The sequence below is a fragment of the Carcharodon carcharias genome, chromosome 7 (genome assembly GCF_017639515.1).
Source record: "Carcharodon carcharias isolate sCarCar2 chromosome 7, sCarCar2.pri, whole genome shotgun sequence".
NCBI lineage: Eukaryota > Metazoa > Chordata > Chondrichthyes > Lamniformes > Lamnidae > Carcharodon > Carcharodon carcharias.
Window position 1 is genome coordinate 77,319,622 of NC_054473.1, and position 16,287 is coordinate 77,335,908.

The following is a 16,287-nucleotide window of genomic DNA, read 5'->3' on the forward strand; positions in this document are numbered from 1 at the left end:
AGGGAAATATATAGCGAGTCCACCTCCAACTCACTAGGGCCTTGTGCGCAATTGTGAAAACCTAGTGAAGAAAAGTGAAACACACTAATTGTGTTTTCTAATAAAAGTTTGAATCTTACAGCTAGGCAATGCCCGAGTGGTCACAAACTGTGGGCATGCTCTCCCACAGACTGACCTCTCCCGGAATGTCTCGGAGCCAACAACCAGGCACTTAATGAATAAGGAACTAGTCCTCTAGCCATGAACAGAATAATCAGATAGTGTTTATTCATTAAAGTCAACTTTACAAAATTTACATATTTTCCACCCAGTTCATTTTGTGCAATCGCTTTTTGTTGGGGTCTTGTATTTTATCCAAGATAGTTACTCATCCTCTTCATTTCTTTTGTCTCATCCTCTGTGCTTAGGCCCTGAATGCGAAGGGGGTGGAGGAGGAAAGCTGGTGGGTAGAGAGGAGAAAACGGTTAAGCAAGGATTTACTGAAGCCTTTAGTCACAGCACAAAACGGACATTGATAACAAGCAAAGTCAGAGATGAAAAATAAGATCAGAAACATGGAACAAGGAAGGTGACAACAATTTACATTAAAGTGGAGGTTTGAGTGGATTCCTTTTACAGCATTTGACCTTATCAAAATTGTTGGCCTGGCAATGCCCAAGTGGTCACAAACTGTGGGCATGCTCTCCCACAGACTGACGTCTCCCGGAATGTCTCAGAGCCCCAGATGCCAACAGCTAGGCACTTAATGAATAAGGAACTAGTCCTCTAGCCAATGAACAGAATTCCAGAGTCACTCCGGGATCTTGATCCCATCCAACAATTGCACCCATAAGTAAAATCAGGGACAGATCAGTATTCCACTTCTAAAATAGGAAAATATCACATATTTCAATAGATGAGTTATTAAGGTTCAATCTCAGTGAACTGGCACTAGGTAAATTTAACACTGCAGTCAGTACTGTCACATTGATCAACTTCTACATGTAGTTGTATTTAAAGCCACAATTCAGATGCTCTGACAATCATCTAAGATTAATACCTTGCCATCAGTTGGGGTGTACAGGCTGTTGGCTGTCGCTGCCTTGCTTGGAAGCATTTGAGGGTGACTCTGCTTCGATGATATTGGGTACCCACCTGGTGTCGGCACTGACACACTTGCTGCAATGATGAAAAGATCATTTGTACCATTCTGGGAGGCCACTGCGTCAATGCAAATTTACACACCTGTTTCCCATTCGATGCTGCTTTAGTCACAGAGGGAGATGTATTATGTCGAGTAATATACAAACAAATAAGATACCCAATTCTGAGAGTGCCGCAGTTTGTGTTTTGTAGCTTTACATTCTGAGCTTCCAGTAGCTCCACCCTCTGGGACAGAGCTACCCTCCCATCTCTCAAACTCCTTATGATCTTATGCCCCATTTCAAAACTGTGATTTGGTGAGGTGTGGGGGGGGGCTCCTTTGAATATTTGGTAAAACCGTTTAAGGTGCCCATATCTAATTCCTATATCAATATACTGGTTTCCCATAATACAGTATGTGGGTGGGCTCCAAAATCAGCAGGTAATTGAGCTTGTTAACAAGCCAATTGACCTGAATATTACACTGCCCACACCATAACAGGTGGGGGAAAACAGGCTAGAGTGGGAAGGCCGCTTTTTTCACCATAGTTGGTGAAAGGGTCCCTGTACGCATCGGGGGACCCCCACTCACTACCCTCCCCCCTCCCCCGCCCGCACCTTGTGGCTCTCCACCCGGTCTCCAAAGCCCACCCTCCACCACCCCTCCCTACGGTGCCCAATCCCTCCCTGACCAAGATGGCCCAACCTCTCTATCTCCAGGATTCTTCCCAGGACTCCTCGCAGTTTAAGCAGTGTCCAGATTGGCCAGCAGCTCTCAACAGCAGGACTTCCTTCCATTGATAGGTTGAAGTCTGACCCTGAACTTGTTAAGGCTGCCTTAAGACAGCGTATTATCACTGCAGGGCAGCCTTTGTGACGACTTCTAGACGATGAGCAGTACACACCGCACCCCACCCCCCACCGGAAAACTTAGCCCTATAAGTTCAAATGCTGTACATTCCGAAATGCCTAAATGAAATAAACTTTAGAAAATTAATAATAAAATATAGTATACAGTAAGTGAATATAAATGTAAAAAAATTACACACCTTGTTTCGGATTGACCAGCCTCCATCTAGTGGCAGAAGTTTGTTGGCGTAGTCATCCCAAGACTTCAGAGCGAGCTGAGTGGGAGCGAGGGAAGAGGAGCAGCTAAAGGAGTCCCCAGTTGGGGCCACGGATACCGGATTCTAAAAGAAGGAACAGAGAACAGGAACAGGACCAGGAGAAAGAAGGACTTTGGGATAATGGTGGCTGCGGAACTGCTGGGGAAAAGGTTCTTTGCACATGCAGGCCCCAGAACAAGAAGTTTGTGGCAAACAACGTTAAAGTGAACCTCGTAATATTATACACATACATTGTCCTAATTTTATTAATGGTGTTAAAGCAAAATAACATTAACTGAGTCAATGTTAAGCAGGGATTTAATGTATTAAAATACTACTTTTACAAAGTACTTCAAAAACAGATTTTAATATTTACATGTATTATATATTAATCTATAATACGTAAACCTTATTAATAACATACCCAATGTTCCCATACTGCTTTTTTGCTGTTCTGTTTCTGCAGGAGTCACACTGTCAGGAATTTTTCAAATATTTATATATATTCATTCATGGGATGTGGGTATTGCTGCCAAGGCCAAGCTTTCATGCCCATCTCTAATTGCCCTTGAGGTATGGTTGCCGACTCTGACTAAAGCTATTCCAGGGAATTCTTTTCCAGCATGATGTAATGTCATTGTAATTGTTAACCTGTTCACAATATCAAGCTGTGTATACAACTCTATACCGTTAAGATATCACCATTATGAATTCTGAATATGAAGTATTGCAAAACTAGGTTAGCTCAATAATGTATTAGGTGATGTTAGTATCAATATACTAATTTCTTTTTAAACTGAGATCAGATTGCTACATGTTTACCCATCTTGAGTATTAGTTTGCTAGCTACAGAGCAACAACTAGCTGAAAATTTTGACATCATTCTGCGCACAAGTGTTCATTTGCATTCGTTTGTAATGATCTGCTTCCAAAATGATGCTTCAGTCATCACTTGACATCCAATAATGATTAAGTGAAATCACTGACCTGAAATGAAATCACACCACTCAAACTATATCAACTGCTAACCTTCAAAGCAGTTAACTGACATCATTGGTGTTCAACTGACACGGAATGAAGCTGAAATAACATCACTTGCATCAGAAAAGGCATTCAACTGATACCTTAAAGTTGCTTGTGGGAACTGTCAGCAATCACAATGAAACAGATATCAGATTTTTCTTAGTGGCCAGTGTGTAGATTGTTTATCTGAAACATTCACTGTAGTCATGATGGGGGTATGGGTGATTTTGTGCTGAAGTGGAGAGAAATCAGTATCATATTGTAAAAGGTAAGCGGAATTAGGACACGTTAAACAGATTTTAGAATTAATTGGGACGTGTATCCCGGAAAATGCACTGGGGACACCCCTTAAGTCCACCAAGCAAGGACTGCATGGAATTCCCAGGAAGTTTAAACTTCTGATAGGCAATTGCCCTTTACCTGGAACTCTCCGAAACTCCGATTTAAATTGGAGACTTTGGATGATACTGACTCTGCAGAATAAAAACAAAATGCTGGAAAAACTCCAGAGGTCTGGTCAGGAGAAGAGTCATAGACCTGCTGACTTTCTGCAGCATTTTCTGTTTTATTTCAGATTTTGCTTTTATTCTCTTAGCAGAAGTTAACTCCTGGGTGTGGTTCCACCCACCCCCATCCCGCCACCAACTAACCCCCAACCCCTTGACAAACCCCTTCCCCCAACTCCATGCCACAATTGCTCCGGGATCTCAACCCCACCCAGCAATTGAACCTGTAAGTCTTAGAACTGTCATATTGATGAAAAGCCCAGGTGATGCCGAGAACCCTGCCATCAGTTGGGTTGTAGAGGTCCATGGCTGTGTCCCCAGGCTCTGGAAGTGCTGGAAAATCACCCTCTTACCTAAAGCTGCTTTGACAGGTTACCTGACTGCCTGTGCATTTTCCAGCTTTATGTTTTGTGCCTTGGGTATCTCCACCTTGTGGTATAGGGCTGTCCCCTCTTCTTTCATCTTCTGCCGCAGGGCTGCCCCTCTTTCTGCCACACCTTTGCGATCTTCCCTTGCAGTTGTGCTTGGGTGTGGTTGGAGAGCTCAGGTACCTCATGTGAGCCAGAGGGACTCGCTTCTGTCACCTGCTGCTGCTGGGAAGCTGGTGTCGGTTATCAAGTTGGCTTCGTGGACTTGCCCTTTTCCAACACCAGCTCCTGTATCATGACCACATGCTGACTCTCGCCGACCCCCATTGCAGCAGCCTTTTCCTTCTAGAGCAGAGAAAGCCATTTACAACATCTTTTTAATTCATTAAAGGGACGTGGGTATCACTGGCTGGGCCGGCACTTATCCCTACTTGCCCTCGAGAAGATGGTGGTGAGCTGCTTTCTTGAACTGCTGCAGTCCATGTGGTGTGGGTACACCTACGGTGCTGTTAGGAAGGGAATTCCAGGATTTTGACCCAGTGACAGTGAAGGAAAGACGATATATTTCCAAATCAGGATGGTGAGTGACTGTGAGCGAGTCCCTCTGCCTCACAGGAGGTACCTGAGCCCTCCACCCACATCCAAGCACAACTGCAAGGGAAGATCGCAAAGGTGGGGCAGAAAGTGGCACAGCTTCGGAAAGAGGGGGCAGTAGATGAAAGAGGAGGGGCAGCCCTACACCACAGATACTCAAGGCACAAAACATGCAATGGTAGCAGTTTTGGGTTTGGAAGGTGCTGCCTAAGGAGCGTTGTTGAGTTCCTGAAATGTACCTTGTAGATGGTACACACTGCTGCTACTGTGCATCAGTGGTGGAGGGAGTGAATGTTTGTGGATGTGGTGCCAATCAAGTGTACTGCTTTGTCCTTGATGGTGTCAAGCTTCTCAAGGTGTTCTTGGAGCAGCACTCATCCAGACAACACTCCTGACTTGTGCCTTGTAGATGGTGGACAGGCTTTGGGGAGTCAGGAGGTGAGTTACTTGCCGCAGGATTCCTAGCCTCTGACCTGCTCTTGTAGCCACGGTATTTATAAGGCTAGTCCAGTTCAGTTTCTGGTCAATGTTAACATCCAGGATATTGATAGTTGGGATTTCAGCAATGGTAATGCCATTGAACGTCAAGGGACGATGATTAGATTCTCTCTTGTTGGAGATGGTCATCGCCTGGCAGTTGTGCAGTGCAAATGTTATTTGCCACTTGTCAGCCCAAGCTTGGATATTGTCCAGGTCTTGCTGCATTTGGACATGGACTGCTTCAGTATCTGAGGAGTCGTGAATGGTGTTGAACATTATGCAACCATCAGCGAACATCCCCACTTCTGACATTATGATGGAAGGAAGGTCATTGATGAAGCAGCTGAAGATGGTTGGACCTAGGACACTATCCTGAGGAACTCCTGTAATCTTAATTAGCACATTCTTTTAGATACTTAGTTCTGTTGAAGGGTCATGAGGACTTGAAACGTCAACTTTGTTCTTCTCCGCCGATGCTGCCAGACCTGAGTTTTTCCAGGTAATTATGTTTTTGTTTTGGATTTCCAGCATCCGCAGTTTTTTGTTTTTATCTGTGTTTGATTGACTGCCACTTCTCTTCAAGAAATGCCTACCTTGAAGAAGTATTGCTCTTCTCTCCGACAGGATTTCCGTATCTCTTTTGCCTTGTTCGCTTTCATTGCTTTCCATTTCTCTCCTGGTGTTTGACAAGGTGTTTACTAAAACCCTCTTTCACAGCCATATTTCCTTTCTCAGTGACTGTCTCTGTCTCCGACTTACCCCACGTGGATTTCAACTGAAATTCCATCCCTCATGTTTTGAACCAACCCAGGATTACAGGTATCTCCGGGACATAAAACGTTTCTCAGATTGCTGTTCCCGTCACATTCTGAGATCCACACTCAGTGCCATGTGCTGCCATATGAACACACTCGACCTCTCCCTCCAGCAGCACCGCCGCACCCTTTTTCAAAGCTGCGCGTGCCCCCAGTTTCATTTTATTCTTCATCTCATCCAACGCCTCAACAAGAAACTTTTTCTCTTTCCCTCAAGTGCTAAGGAACGCAAGCTCCAACAACTCATCGATACCAACACCCATGTAGGACCCTCCACCACTGCCTGTCTCTCCAGCCCCAGCCATCTATTCACTATACCCCCTGACCTTCCTCTCTCCGACGCTGAACGTTCAGTGCTTAGCAAAGGACTTAGTTTCATACCCATATGCCCTCATCTCAATGAATTTCGGGCTCAGCACGATGCTGAACTCTTCTTCCGCCGTCTTTGTCTCCGTGCTCACTTCTTTGGGCAGGAGTCCTCTCCCCGTTACCCACCTCCAATATTCTCCCTCCACCTGGACCCCTCCCTCTGGATTCTTACCTTCTCTTGATCTTTTGATTGAGAACTGTCGGCATGACATTAGTCGTCTCAATTTCTCTGCTCCTCTCACCCATTCTAACCTGGCACTCTTTGAACTTACTGCACTCCGTTCTCTCAGGTCCAACCCTAACATTGTCATCAAACTCACTGACAAGGGTGGTGCTGTTGTTGTCTGGCGCACTGACCTCTACCTCGCGGAGGCTGAGCGTCAACTCGCAGACACTTCCTCCTACCTCTCCCTGGACCATGACCCCACCACTGAACATCAAGCCATTGTTTCCAGGACTGTCACTGACCTCATCTCCTCTGCAGATCTTCCTCCCACAGCTTCCAACCTGATAGTTGCCCAACCTCGGACGGCCCGCTTCTACCTCCTACCCAAAATCCACAAACAGGACTGTCCTGGCAGATCATGTCAGCCTGTTCCTGCCCTACGGAACTCATTTCTCGTTATCTTAACTCCCTTCTCTCTCCCCTTGTCCAGTACCTTCCCACCTACATCTGTGATTTCTCTGACACCTTACATCACATCAACAATTTCCAGTTCCCTGGCCCCCAACCGCTTCCTTTTCACCATGGACGTCCAATCCCTCTACACCTCCATCCCCTACCAGGATGGTCTGAGGGCTCTCAGCTTCTTCCTCGAACAGAGGCCCGAACAATCCCCATCCACCACTACTCTCCTCCGTCTGACTGAACTTATTCTCACACTGAACAATTTCTCCTTCAACTCCTCTCACTTCCTCCAAATAAAAGGTGTGGCTATGGGTACCCGCATGGGCCCCAGCTATGCCTGTCTCTTTATGGGGTATGTGGAACATTCCTTGTTCCAGTCCTACTCCGGCCCCCTCCCACAACTCTTTCTCCGGTACACCGATGATTACTTCGGTGCTGCTTCATGCTCTTGTCGGGACCTGGAAAAATTTATTAATTTTGCTTCCATTCTCCACTCCTCCATCATTTTCACATGGTCCATCTCTGACACTTCCCTTCCCTTCCTTGATCTCTCTGTCTCAATTTCTGGTGATAGACTGTCCACCAATATCTATTACAAGCCTACCCACTCCCACAGCTACCTGGACTACAGCTCCTCACACCCCGCTTCCTGTAAGGACTCCATCCCATTCTCTCAGTTCCTTTGCCTCTGTCGCATCTGTTCTGATGATGCTACCTTCAAAAACAGTTCCTCTGACATGTCCTCCTTCCTTAACCGAGGTTTTCCACCCACGGTCGTTGACAAGGCCCTCAACCGTGTCCGGCCCATCTCTCGTGCATCTGCCCTCACGCCTTCTCCTCCCTCCCAGAAATATGATAGGGTTCCCCTTGTCCTTGCTTATCACCCCACCAGCCTCCGCATTCAAAGGATCATCCTCCGCCATTTCCGCCAACTCCAGCACGATGCCACCACCAAACACATCTTCCCTTCACCCCTCCTGGCGGCATTCCGTAGGGATCGCTCCCTCCGTGACACCCTGGTCCACTCCTCCATCACCCCCTACTCCTCAACCCCCACCTACAGCACCTCCCCAAGCATATGCAAAATATGCAACACCTGCCCCTTCACTTCCTCTCTCCTCACCATCCAAGGGCCCAAACACTCCTTTCAAGTGAAGCAGCATTTCACTTGCATTTCCCCCAACTTAGTCTACTGCATTTGTTGCTCCTAATGTGGTCTCCTCTACATTGGAGAGACCAAACGCAAACTGGGCGACCACTTTGCAGAACACCTATGGTCTGTCCACAAGAATGACCCAGACCTCCCTGTCGCTTGCCATTTTAACACTCCACCCTGCTCTCTTGCCCACGTCTGTCCTTGGTTTGCTGCATTGTTCCAGTGAAGCTCAATGCAAACTGGAGGAACAGCACCTCATCTTCCGACTAGGCACTTTACAGCCTTCTGGACTGAATATTGAGTTCAACAACTTTAGATCTTGAACTCCCTCCTCCATTCCCAACTCCTTTCCGTTTCTTCCCCTTCCCTTTTGTTTTTTCCAATAATTCATATAGATTTTTCTTTTCCTATTTCCATTATTTTTAAATCTATACCTTTTATGCCCTTTTAGTCTTATTTCACCGCACCCCCACTAGAGCTATCTGTACCTTGCATATCCTGCCATCCACTCTTAATTAGCACATTCTTTTAGATAATATCACCACTTTCAACACCTCTTTGTTCTTTTGCCTGTGACATCTTTTGATTATCTGCTCCTATTACAGCTTGCTTGTCCCTACAACCATCACCTCCCCCCCCCCCCACCTTAAACCAGCTTACATTTCACCCCTCTCCTATTTTTACTTAGTTCTGTTGAAGGGTCATGAGGACTCGAAACATCAACAGATGTTATGTTGACTGGCCTATAGCATCCTGCTTTTTGTCTCCTTCCCTTCTTGAACGGTGGCGGGGGAGGGGACAGGACGGTTGGGTTCCAATCCACTGGGACCCTTCCAGAATCCAGAGTTCTGGAATATTTTGCCCAATGCCTCCACTATCAAAACAAAAACAGGATTACCTGGAAAAACTCAGCAGGTCTGGCAGCATCGGCGGAGAAGAAAAGAGTTGACGTTTCAAGTCCTCATGACCCTTCAACAGAACTAGGTGAATCCAAGGAAGGGGTGAAATATAGGCTGGTTTAAGGTTAGGGGGCGGGGGGCAGTGGGGGTGGGACTCCACTATCTCTACAGCCACTTCCTCTAAAACCCTTGGATGCAGGCCATCAGGTCCTGGCAACTTGTCTGCCTTTAGTCCCATTAGTTTGTCAAATATTTTGTCCCTAGTGATCAAAACTTTTACAAGATCTTTCCTCCCATTAGCTCCTTGTTTATGTGATATCTTTGGGATGTTTATTGTGTTCTCCACTGTGAAGACCGATGCAAAATATTGGTTTAAATTATCTGCCATTTCCCTGTTCCCTATTATCAATTCTCCAGTCGCATCCTCCAAGGACCCCATGCTCACTTTAGCTATTCTCTTTCTTATTATATACCTGTAGAAGCTCTTGCTGTTTGTTTTTATATTTCTTGCCAATTTACTTTCATAATCAATTATTTCCCTCTTTATTAGCTTTTTAGTCATCTGCTGTTTCCTAAAAAAACTCCCAATCCTCTGGCCTACCACTAGTTTTCACTGCTTTGAATGCCTTAGTTTTTGATGGATACTCTCCTTGGCCACCTTTGTTCACCAAGGTGCTTCATTCTTCTCATCGAGTTCTTCTTTTTAACCAGGATAAATTTTTGCTGAGCGTTATAAAATATCTGCTTAAATGTCTGCCACTGCTCATCCACTGACCTTCCCCTTAGTCTATGTTGCCAAAAGGGAAGACATCTCCAGGGCCAGCACATCCTTCCTGAGATACAGGGCCCAAAATTGCTCACAATATTCTAAATGTGGCCTGACCAGAGCTTTATAAAGCCTCAGCAGCACATCCCTGCTTTTATATTCTAGTCCTCTCGAAATAAATGCCAACATTGCATTTGCCTTCCTAACTACCAACTCAACCTGCAAGTTAACCTTAAGAGAATCCTGGACTAGGACTCCCAAGTCCCTTTGTACTCCAGATTTCTGAATTCTCTCCCCAAATAGAAAATAGTCTATGCCTCTATTCTTCCTACCAAAGTGCATGACCTCACACTTCCCACACTGAACTCCCGGCTCTCTCCTCGCTGTTTTAAACTGGACTATTGGTTCTCTCCCAGGTATTTTAAACTGAACTCCTGGCTCTCCTACTGTTTTAAACTGAACTCCCGCTCTCCCCTTGCTGTTTTAAGTGTCATCCAGTGGAGCAGCAGGTGCTCACTCTGGGTGTGGAGTGATGCTGTGACTCCCATCTTCACCTTAAAACCTTCAGGCTGTTGAAGAAGAGGACGTTTGTGATGACCAGATCACCACCCCTCCATCTCCAGTTGATCTGTGTAAGGCTGCCGTGAAGCCGATGCCATGAGTCCAGTGGGAGAAAGTGCGTCGGACGTCAGACTGAAATGTCAGGTGGTGAGGGACCTGCGACTTGGAAAGTAAAAGCTCCACAATCTTCACTAATACACGGACACATCACACTCAGTCAGAATTTAGAGGAACAGGAGTTTTCAAATGACAGAATGATGCCTGCACCATTCTGCTCAGGTTCTAGCTCCTGCTCTCCATTTCCTTCCACATCTGTGTGCTTCTTAATGTCTAAGTCTTTATCCAGATTTGCATCTGGAAATGACCTATCTTCAATTTTAGGCTGTGAGGGTGAAGAGGGAGATCTTTTTCCCAGAAGCTACCAGTAAGCAGGCTTGGCTGGAAATTGCTGAAGGACAGGGAAAACTTGGATCCAGTGCCGAGAAAGGCGCAACGACCTCAGACAAGAGGAGTGCAAATCTCAATCTTCCAGACCAGCTCTCAGGCAAACAACACCTGTGCTGTCTTAAGGCACATGCTGCTCCTCAGGGAACTTACTGGCCCCTCAATGGCTCACAGCTATGATGCTGCTGAGGACCTGTCACCACTGAGACATGCAGCTCCTAATTCACAGGGGTAGATAACACTGGGCAGAGAGGACAGCAGTGCCACATCTCACACTCATTAGTCCTTGCAGGAGAAACAAAGCGAGGGAGACTGCCAAGGCGGCAGAAGGTCCCCTATCGAATAACCCCATTTCTATGTAGAAGGCAATGGAGATAACCAGGGTATGGGAGAGCAGGAAGTCAGACCTGGCAAAACCTGGAGCTCCTGGTAGATGGAAGACTAAAGGGGTACAATACACCATCTAATACATACTGTCACATACTGATTAACATTGGGTAGCCCCAGCAATGCAGAGATTTCTACTCACCTGGGGAACGTCTCCTCATATCTCCCACTCAAGGGGCAGGATTTTCCGGTCGTCAGGCGGGTGCAGCAAGCAGGCCTGGGAGCGGCCAGGAAATGGTCCACCGCCTGCTATCAGCCCCAGCCACGATTTCATGCTGGCTGGGCAATTGACAGCCAGCCAGTGTGCAAGGCGCACTGAGAAGCACAGTGCTGCCGGGGTGGGGGCGGGAGGAGTACAAATGCAGAAATCTGCACATGCACGGGGGGACACGGACTGAAAACTCCCTGAAGGCAGGGAGCTGCCTCAGGGAGCTGAAGATTTGTAGAAACAAGGATTTTAAAAATGAGAGAAACATGTCTCCATAATATGGTCCAGTCACATGAACAGGGACATATTAAAAATGTCTAAAAATTTTCATTTTATTTAAATTACCGTTGGAAACCTCATCCTGTCTGCAGATGCTCATCCGATGTCATCGTGCGCTATTTTACGCCGATTGGGTCGGGCATGCCCACCTGCGGGACCTAAAATCCTGCCCATGAAGACACCAAACCCACAGCTCCCTCCTGCTGTTGCTCTCACCTCAGTGAGTCTTCACAGGTGTGTAGTTATGGTGGCACAAGGTGATTAATTGTCCCTAGTTTTAACTTTTCTCCCACCTCCCATATGAAACCTCCCTGGGAAACAGTTTGCCCCGTAATTTCATTTTCCTCTGAACCCTTGTTTTCCAGGGTAGTGATGTGTGAGTCTCCTCTTGCCTTTGGCTCTGTCACTTGGCCGGGTTCTCCTCAGCAATGCGATGGGAAAGCCTTAAAGAGTTTGATGATCTGGAGTAGGTTGAGCTCATCAAGCATGTAGTCACATGCTAGTTGTCATTAGGAAAAGGCATTTAGAACATGCTAGAGAAAAACATGATGTTGCCACACAGCTCACACAGTGTTTTCCACATTTAATAAAACAATAGTGTGCGGTTCATCAGGTCAGAGGCTAGGAATCCTATGACGAGTAACCCACCTCCTGACTCCCAAAAGCCTGTCCACCATCTACAAAGCGCAAGTCAGGAGTGTGATTGAATACTCTCCACTTGCCTGGATGAGTGCAGCTCCCACAACACTTAAATAGCTTGACACCTTCCAGGACAAAGCAGCTCGCTTGATTGGCACCCTGTCCACAAACGTTCACTCCCTCCACCACCGACGCTCACAGTAGCAGCAGTGTGTACCATCTACAAAATGCACTGCAGGAGTTCACCAAGGCTCCTTAGACAGAACCTTCCAAACCCACGACCACATCATCTAGATGGACAAGGGCAGCAGATAGATGGGAACACCACCACCTGGAAGTTCCCCTCCAAGTCACTCACCATCCTGACTTGGAAATATATCTCTGTTCCTTCACTGTCACTGGGTCAAAATCCTGGAATTCCTTCCCTAACAGCACTGTGGGTGTACCTACACCACATGGACTGCAGCAGTTCAAGAAGGTAGCTCACCACCACCTTCTGAAGAGCAGCTAAGGATGGGCAATAAATGCTGGCCCAGCTAGCAAAGCTCACATCCCATTAATGACTTTTTTAAAATCCCTTTATGATCACGCGGGTAAGGTTTCCAGGAAAGGTACCAAATGAAAAAGCAGCTTTTGCGTCACTTTCATAATAGCAAATCATTTATGAATTTGACATTGAACACATGAAGTTTAGAAAAATTCTGGACCATTGCCAACTAAGTTGAATGAATTCATCTGCCTGTACACCATAGAGGAGCAGGAATTCTTTGTCAACTAGTACAATGATTACAAATAACATTGTTGCAGAGAAACACAAAGCAGAGTTGATGACAAATTTCCAGGAAATGATGACTTCCAGTACACAAAATGGAGAACCAATTGTGGACACAAAAGTGTTAATAAGCCTGGTAACAGCACCCTATACATTGTTGCTGTACAACAGATAGAGTGGTTTAGTTGTCAGTGAATGAAGAGAATAACATCTGTAACTTAACCATTGACTTTTGCAATATAGAGATAGAACAAGATCGCAATGAAATTTTCAGAATGGAACTTGCCCACCATTTGCTATTATAGATGTTGATATTTTGATATTAATATATTAACATTTTTGTTTCTTTGATCCATATTTTTGAAATGATTTATGTACTGATTTTCATTGTAGAAGTCATACCAAATGTATTAGAGATTGAACAGTACATTTTTAATATAATACAAAATGGTTGCTTGATGGACTGGGAGCTGACAGGGAGGGGGTTAGATTGTGGACAGACAATGACCAGAAGGGAGAATATGCCCAGACATAAAGGCAGAAACGAGTCAAGCTGCACCTACACACACACAGAACCCTGGAACACAAGACCAGCCCAGTGTGGTTTGAATGCTGCAATCTGGATCTGGGCGGATATGATGACTTCAAGGACCCACCATCTTACTGGGGCTTAACTTGAGGCTGAAAGCACTGTGTCAATGAGAAAGCGACATCACTACAAATGTCATATGCAGATCCAACAGAAGGGTATAAAATCTGGATGTGCAGGAGACTCGGGGCTGCAGTCGGAAGAGAGGATAGCCTCGTCAGCTATCAATGTGAGTAACAGACCAGTACAGTTTGACCACCCGATCTTCTCAGTCTCTCAAGAAACCAAGCAACCAGATTCAGAGTGTGCATTATTAGCATATATTTGTATCAGCATTTTTACATCGTTATCAATTTATATGCCATGGGATTTAGGTTAATTAAAGTGTTGCTTGTAACACAAGTAGATTGAGTCATTGATATCCAGAGTAGACCTCCAAACTGCAAGGGTTAAGTAGCTGATCAGGGAAAGGGATAGCCTACACCATACAGTCATGGTGAACACCCATTCCGTATTTTACAGATCATCCTGTCATTTTCTGATTTCTCCCGTACGATGGCTTCTATCTGTCCCATATTTCTCCAGGCAGCGAATGTGACACTGTTTAATCCCTCTTCTGCTGTCTGAGGATGTTTGGTGTTGCACGTGCACAAATGTGCACTGTGCTCCTTTGCATGCACAGCCAGAGCCCACACTCAGCCACAAGGCAGAGTGTTGTGATATTGTATGCATGCCAATGCAGGCAATGATACGTACCTTTAAGAAGCCGCGTGGTGACATCTTATGACATCACCGTGTATAAGGCTGAAGGATAGAAGGTACAGCCTCCATGTTAGGTGTACACTATTGCCTGTGACCTCTGCTGCAGATATTCACCACTGTCTGTTGCGCTGTAACAGTAAGACTTAAGACTTCATGTATACCTTATGAATCAGGCATTTAGTCAAGTAATCAGCCTATGTAACTGTTAGGACCCAGGCAAGACCAAGTCGTGTGCAGAGCTATATATAGTTGTTCTAGTAATAAACTTCACATAATTGTGTTCAACCGGAACCCTTGTCAGTCGTAATATCTTGCTTAGCATAGATAGCAGGGACAGATCCCTTGAGGTCTACACCCTAAACATATGTGGTGGCAGCAGAGCATAAGAGTCCACAACACGCTTGGCAGCGATGGTCACTTATAAAGATCTCACAGCAGCGGAGGTAATTTTTGAAGATACCAGAACACAAGGCAGATGATGGCTTAAGCAGCAACACCAACACAGTAGTGATTCCACTTATCCAGCTCCAATCCAGACTCCTCGAGGGAAGGACAGTCTGTAAGTACAGCACTTTAAGGGAAGCCACTCATAGGGAACCTCAGTCCAGGTGCTTTGGTTTAAAACCAGAAACAGTCCAGTTCTTCTACCATAACACCTCGGCATCTGACATTAGGCACAGAGACAAGTTCCAACAGACATCCGAGTTTGGAAGTGAGTGAAGACCTTACTCTAGGCTCAGTGATTTGGGCAGCCAGGCCCGTTTTATCTGAGCATCGGGATCAGCTATTTGTAAACTACTCATCTTAACAGTGAAGGTCAACAACATCAAGTTCATTCCAACAATAAAAACAAACATGCCCCATGCTGACGGCCAGGAGAGACAAGTTCCAACAGCTCTCGGCAGAGCTCAACACCACTGTGTGCCAAAACCAGCTTTCTCGCCCCGACGATTGAGTGATGTTAGAAAGCCAGAAGAATCAAACGGCACAGCTTCAATGCTGCAACAGATGCAACAAGCAAGGCAAAATCTCTGCAAATTAAAATCCTTTCTCCTTATTTCAAGCCAGACTAGAAGCCAAACATCTAAGGTGCTACTTTTAAAAAGTACAGCAAAAGGAGAAGCAAGCTTTCTCCCCCCCCCACCCCACCCCCCCAAAGCAGCACACTGTTTTGAGCCCACAATGATACACTGGGTGGAATTCTCCCATCTGGGACTAAGTCCTGTGGTGGGGATGGGGAGTGAATCCCGCTGCAGAGGTCAATGGGAAATCCTGCGGTATCTTCCGGCCTCAAGGTAATTAATTATGCATTCGGGGGTTTTGCACCATCTTCTGTGTTGGGCGGGATGGATGCCCCACCGTCATATCCAGGCACCATATTTAAAAGGTGCCCGAACTTCCACGATGTGAAATTGAAAACTCAGATGTCCGGAAGGGGATCAGCAGTTCCAGCTCCAAAGCTCAGTGATGCCTCCCTGTGGGTCCTAATGGATCACGTAGATGTGCGAAGGCATATACTCTACCTGCCTAATAGGAGGGGGGAAGCCAAATACAGAGCCCAACCCCGCATGGGCTCAGATGGCCAATGCTGTCAGTGCCCAAGGAACAAACAGGAGGTCAGCTATACAGCGTTGAAAAAGGATGAGCGACCTTATTCAGGGTGCAAGGGCCAGTAGCAACAGCACGTCCTACCTCAGTCCCACCTTCAGTGCATTCATACTGCAGTGGAAAGCCCACTGTGTCTCCCTCATCCTTCAGCAGACATAGAACACTGCATAGGAAGGGGGGTGGGGGGCAGGAGAAATGGGTTTAGG

At 46.1% G+C, this 16,287-nt stretch overlaps 1 long non-coding RNA gene across 2 annotated transcripts in view; it reads right to left on the reverse strand.

The window, feature by feature from the left end:
* Positions 1-282: 282 nt before the first annotated feature.
* The window catches only part of LOC121280277, a 75,745-nt gene continuing 59,740 nt past the window's right edge, over positions 283-16,287 (reverse strand). For both annotated transcript variants that reach the window (XR_005943583.1, XR_005943582.1), the window contains exons 2-4: positions 2,172-2,312; positions 1,040-1,158; positions 283-439 (exon numbers count right to left, since the gene is read on the reverse strand). This is a non-coding gene — a long non-coding RNA (uncharacterized LOC121280277). The remainder of the gene's footprint in view (positions 440-1,039; positions 1,159-2,171; positions 2,313-16,287) is intronic.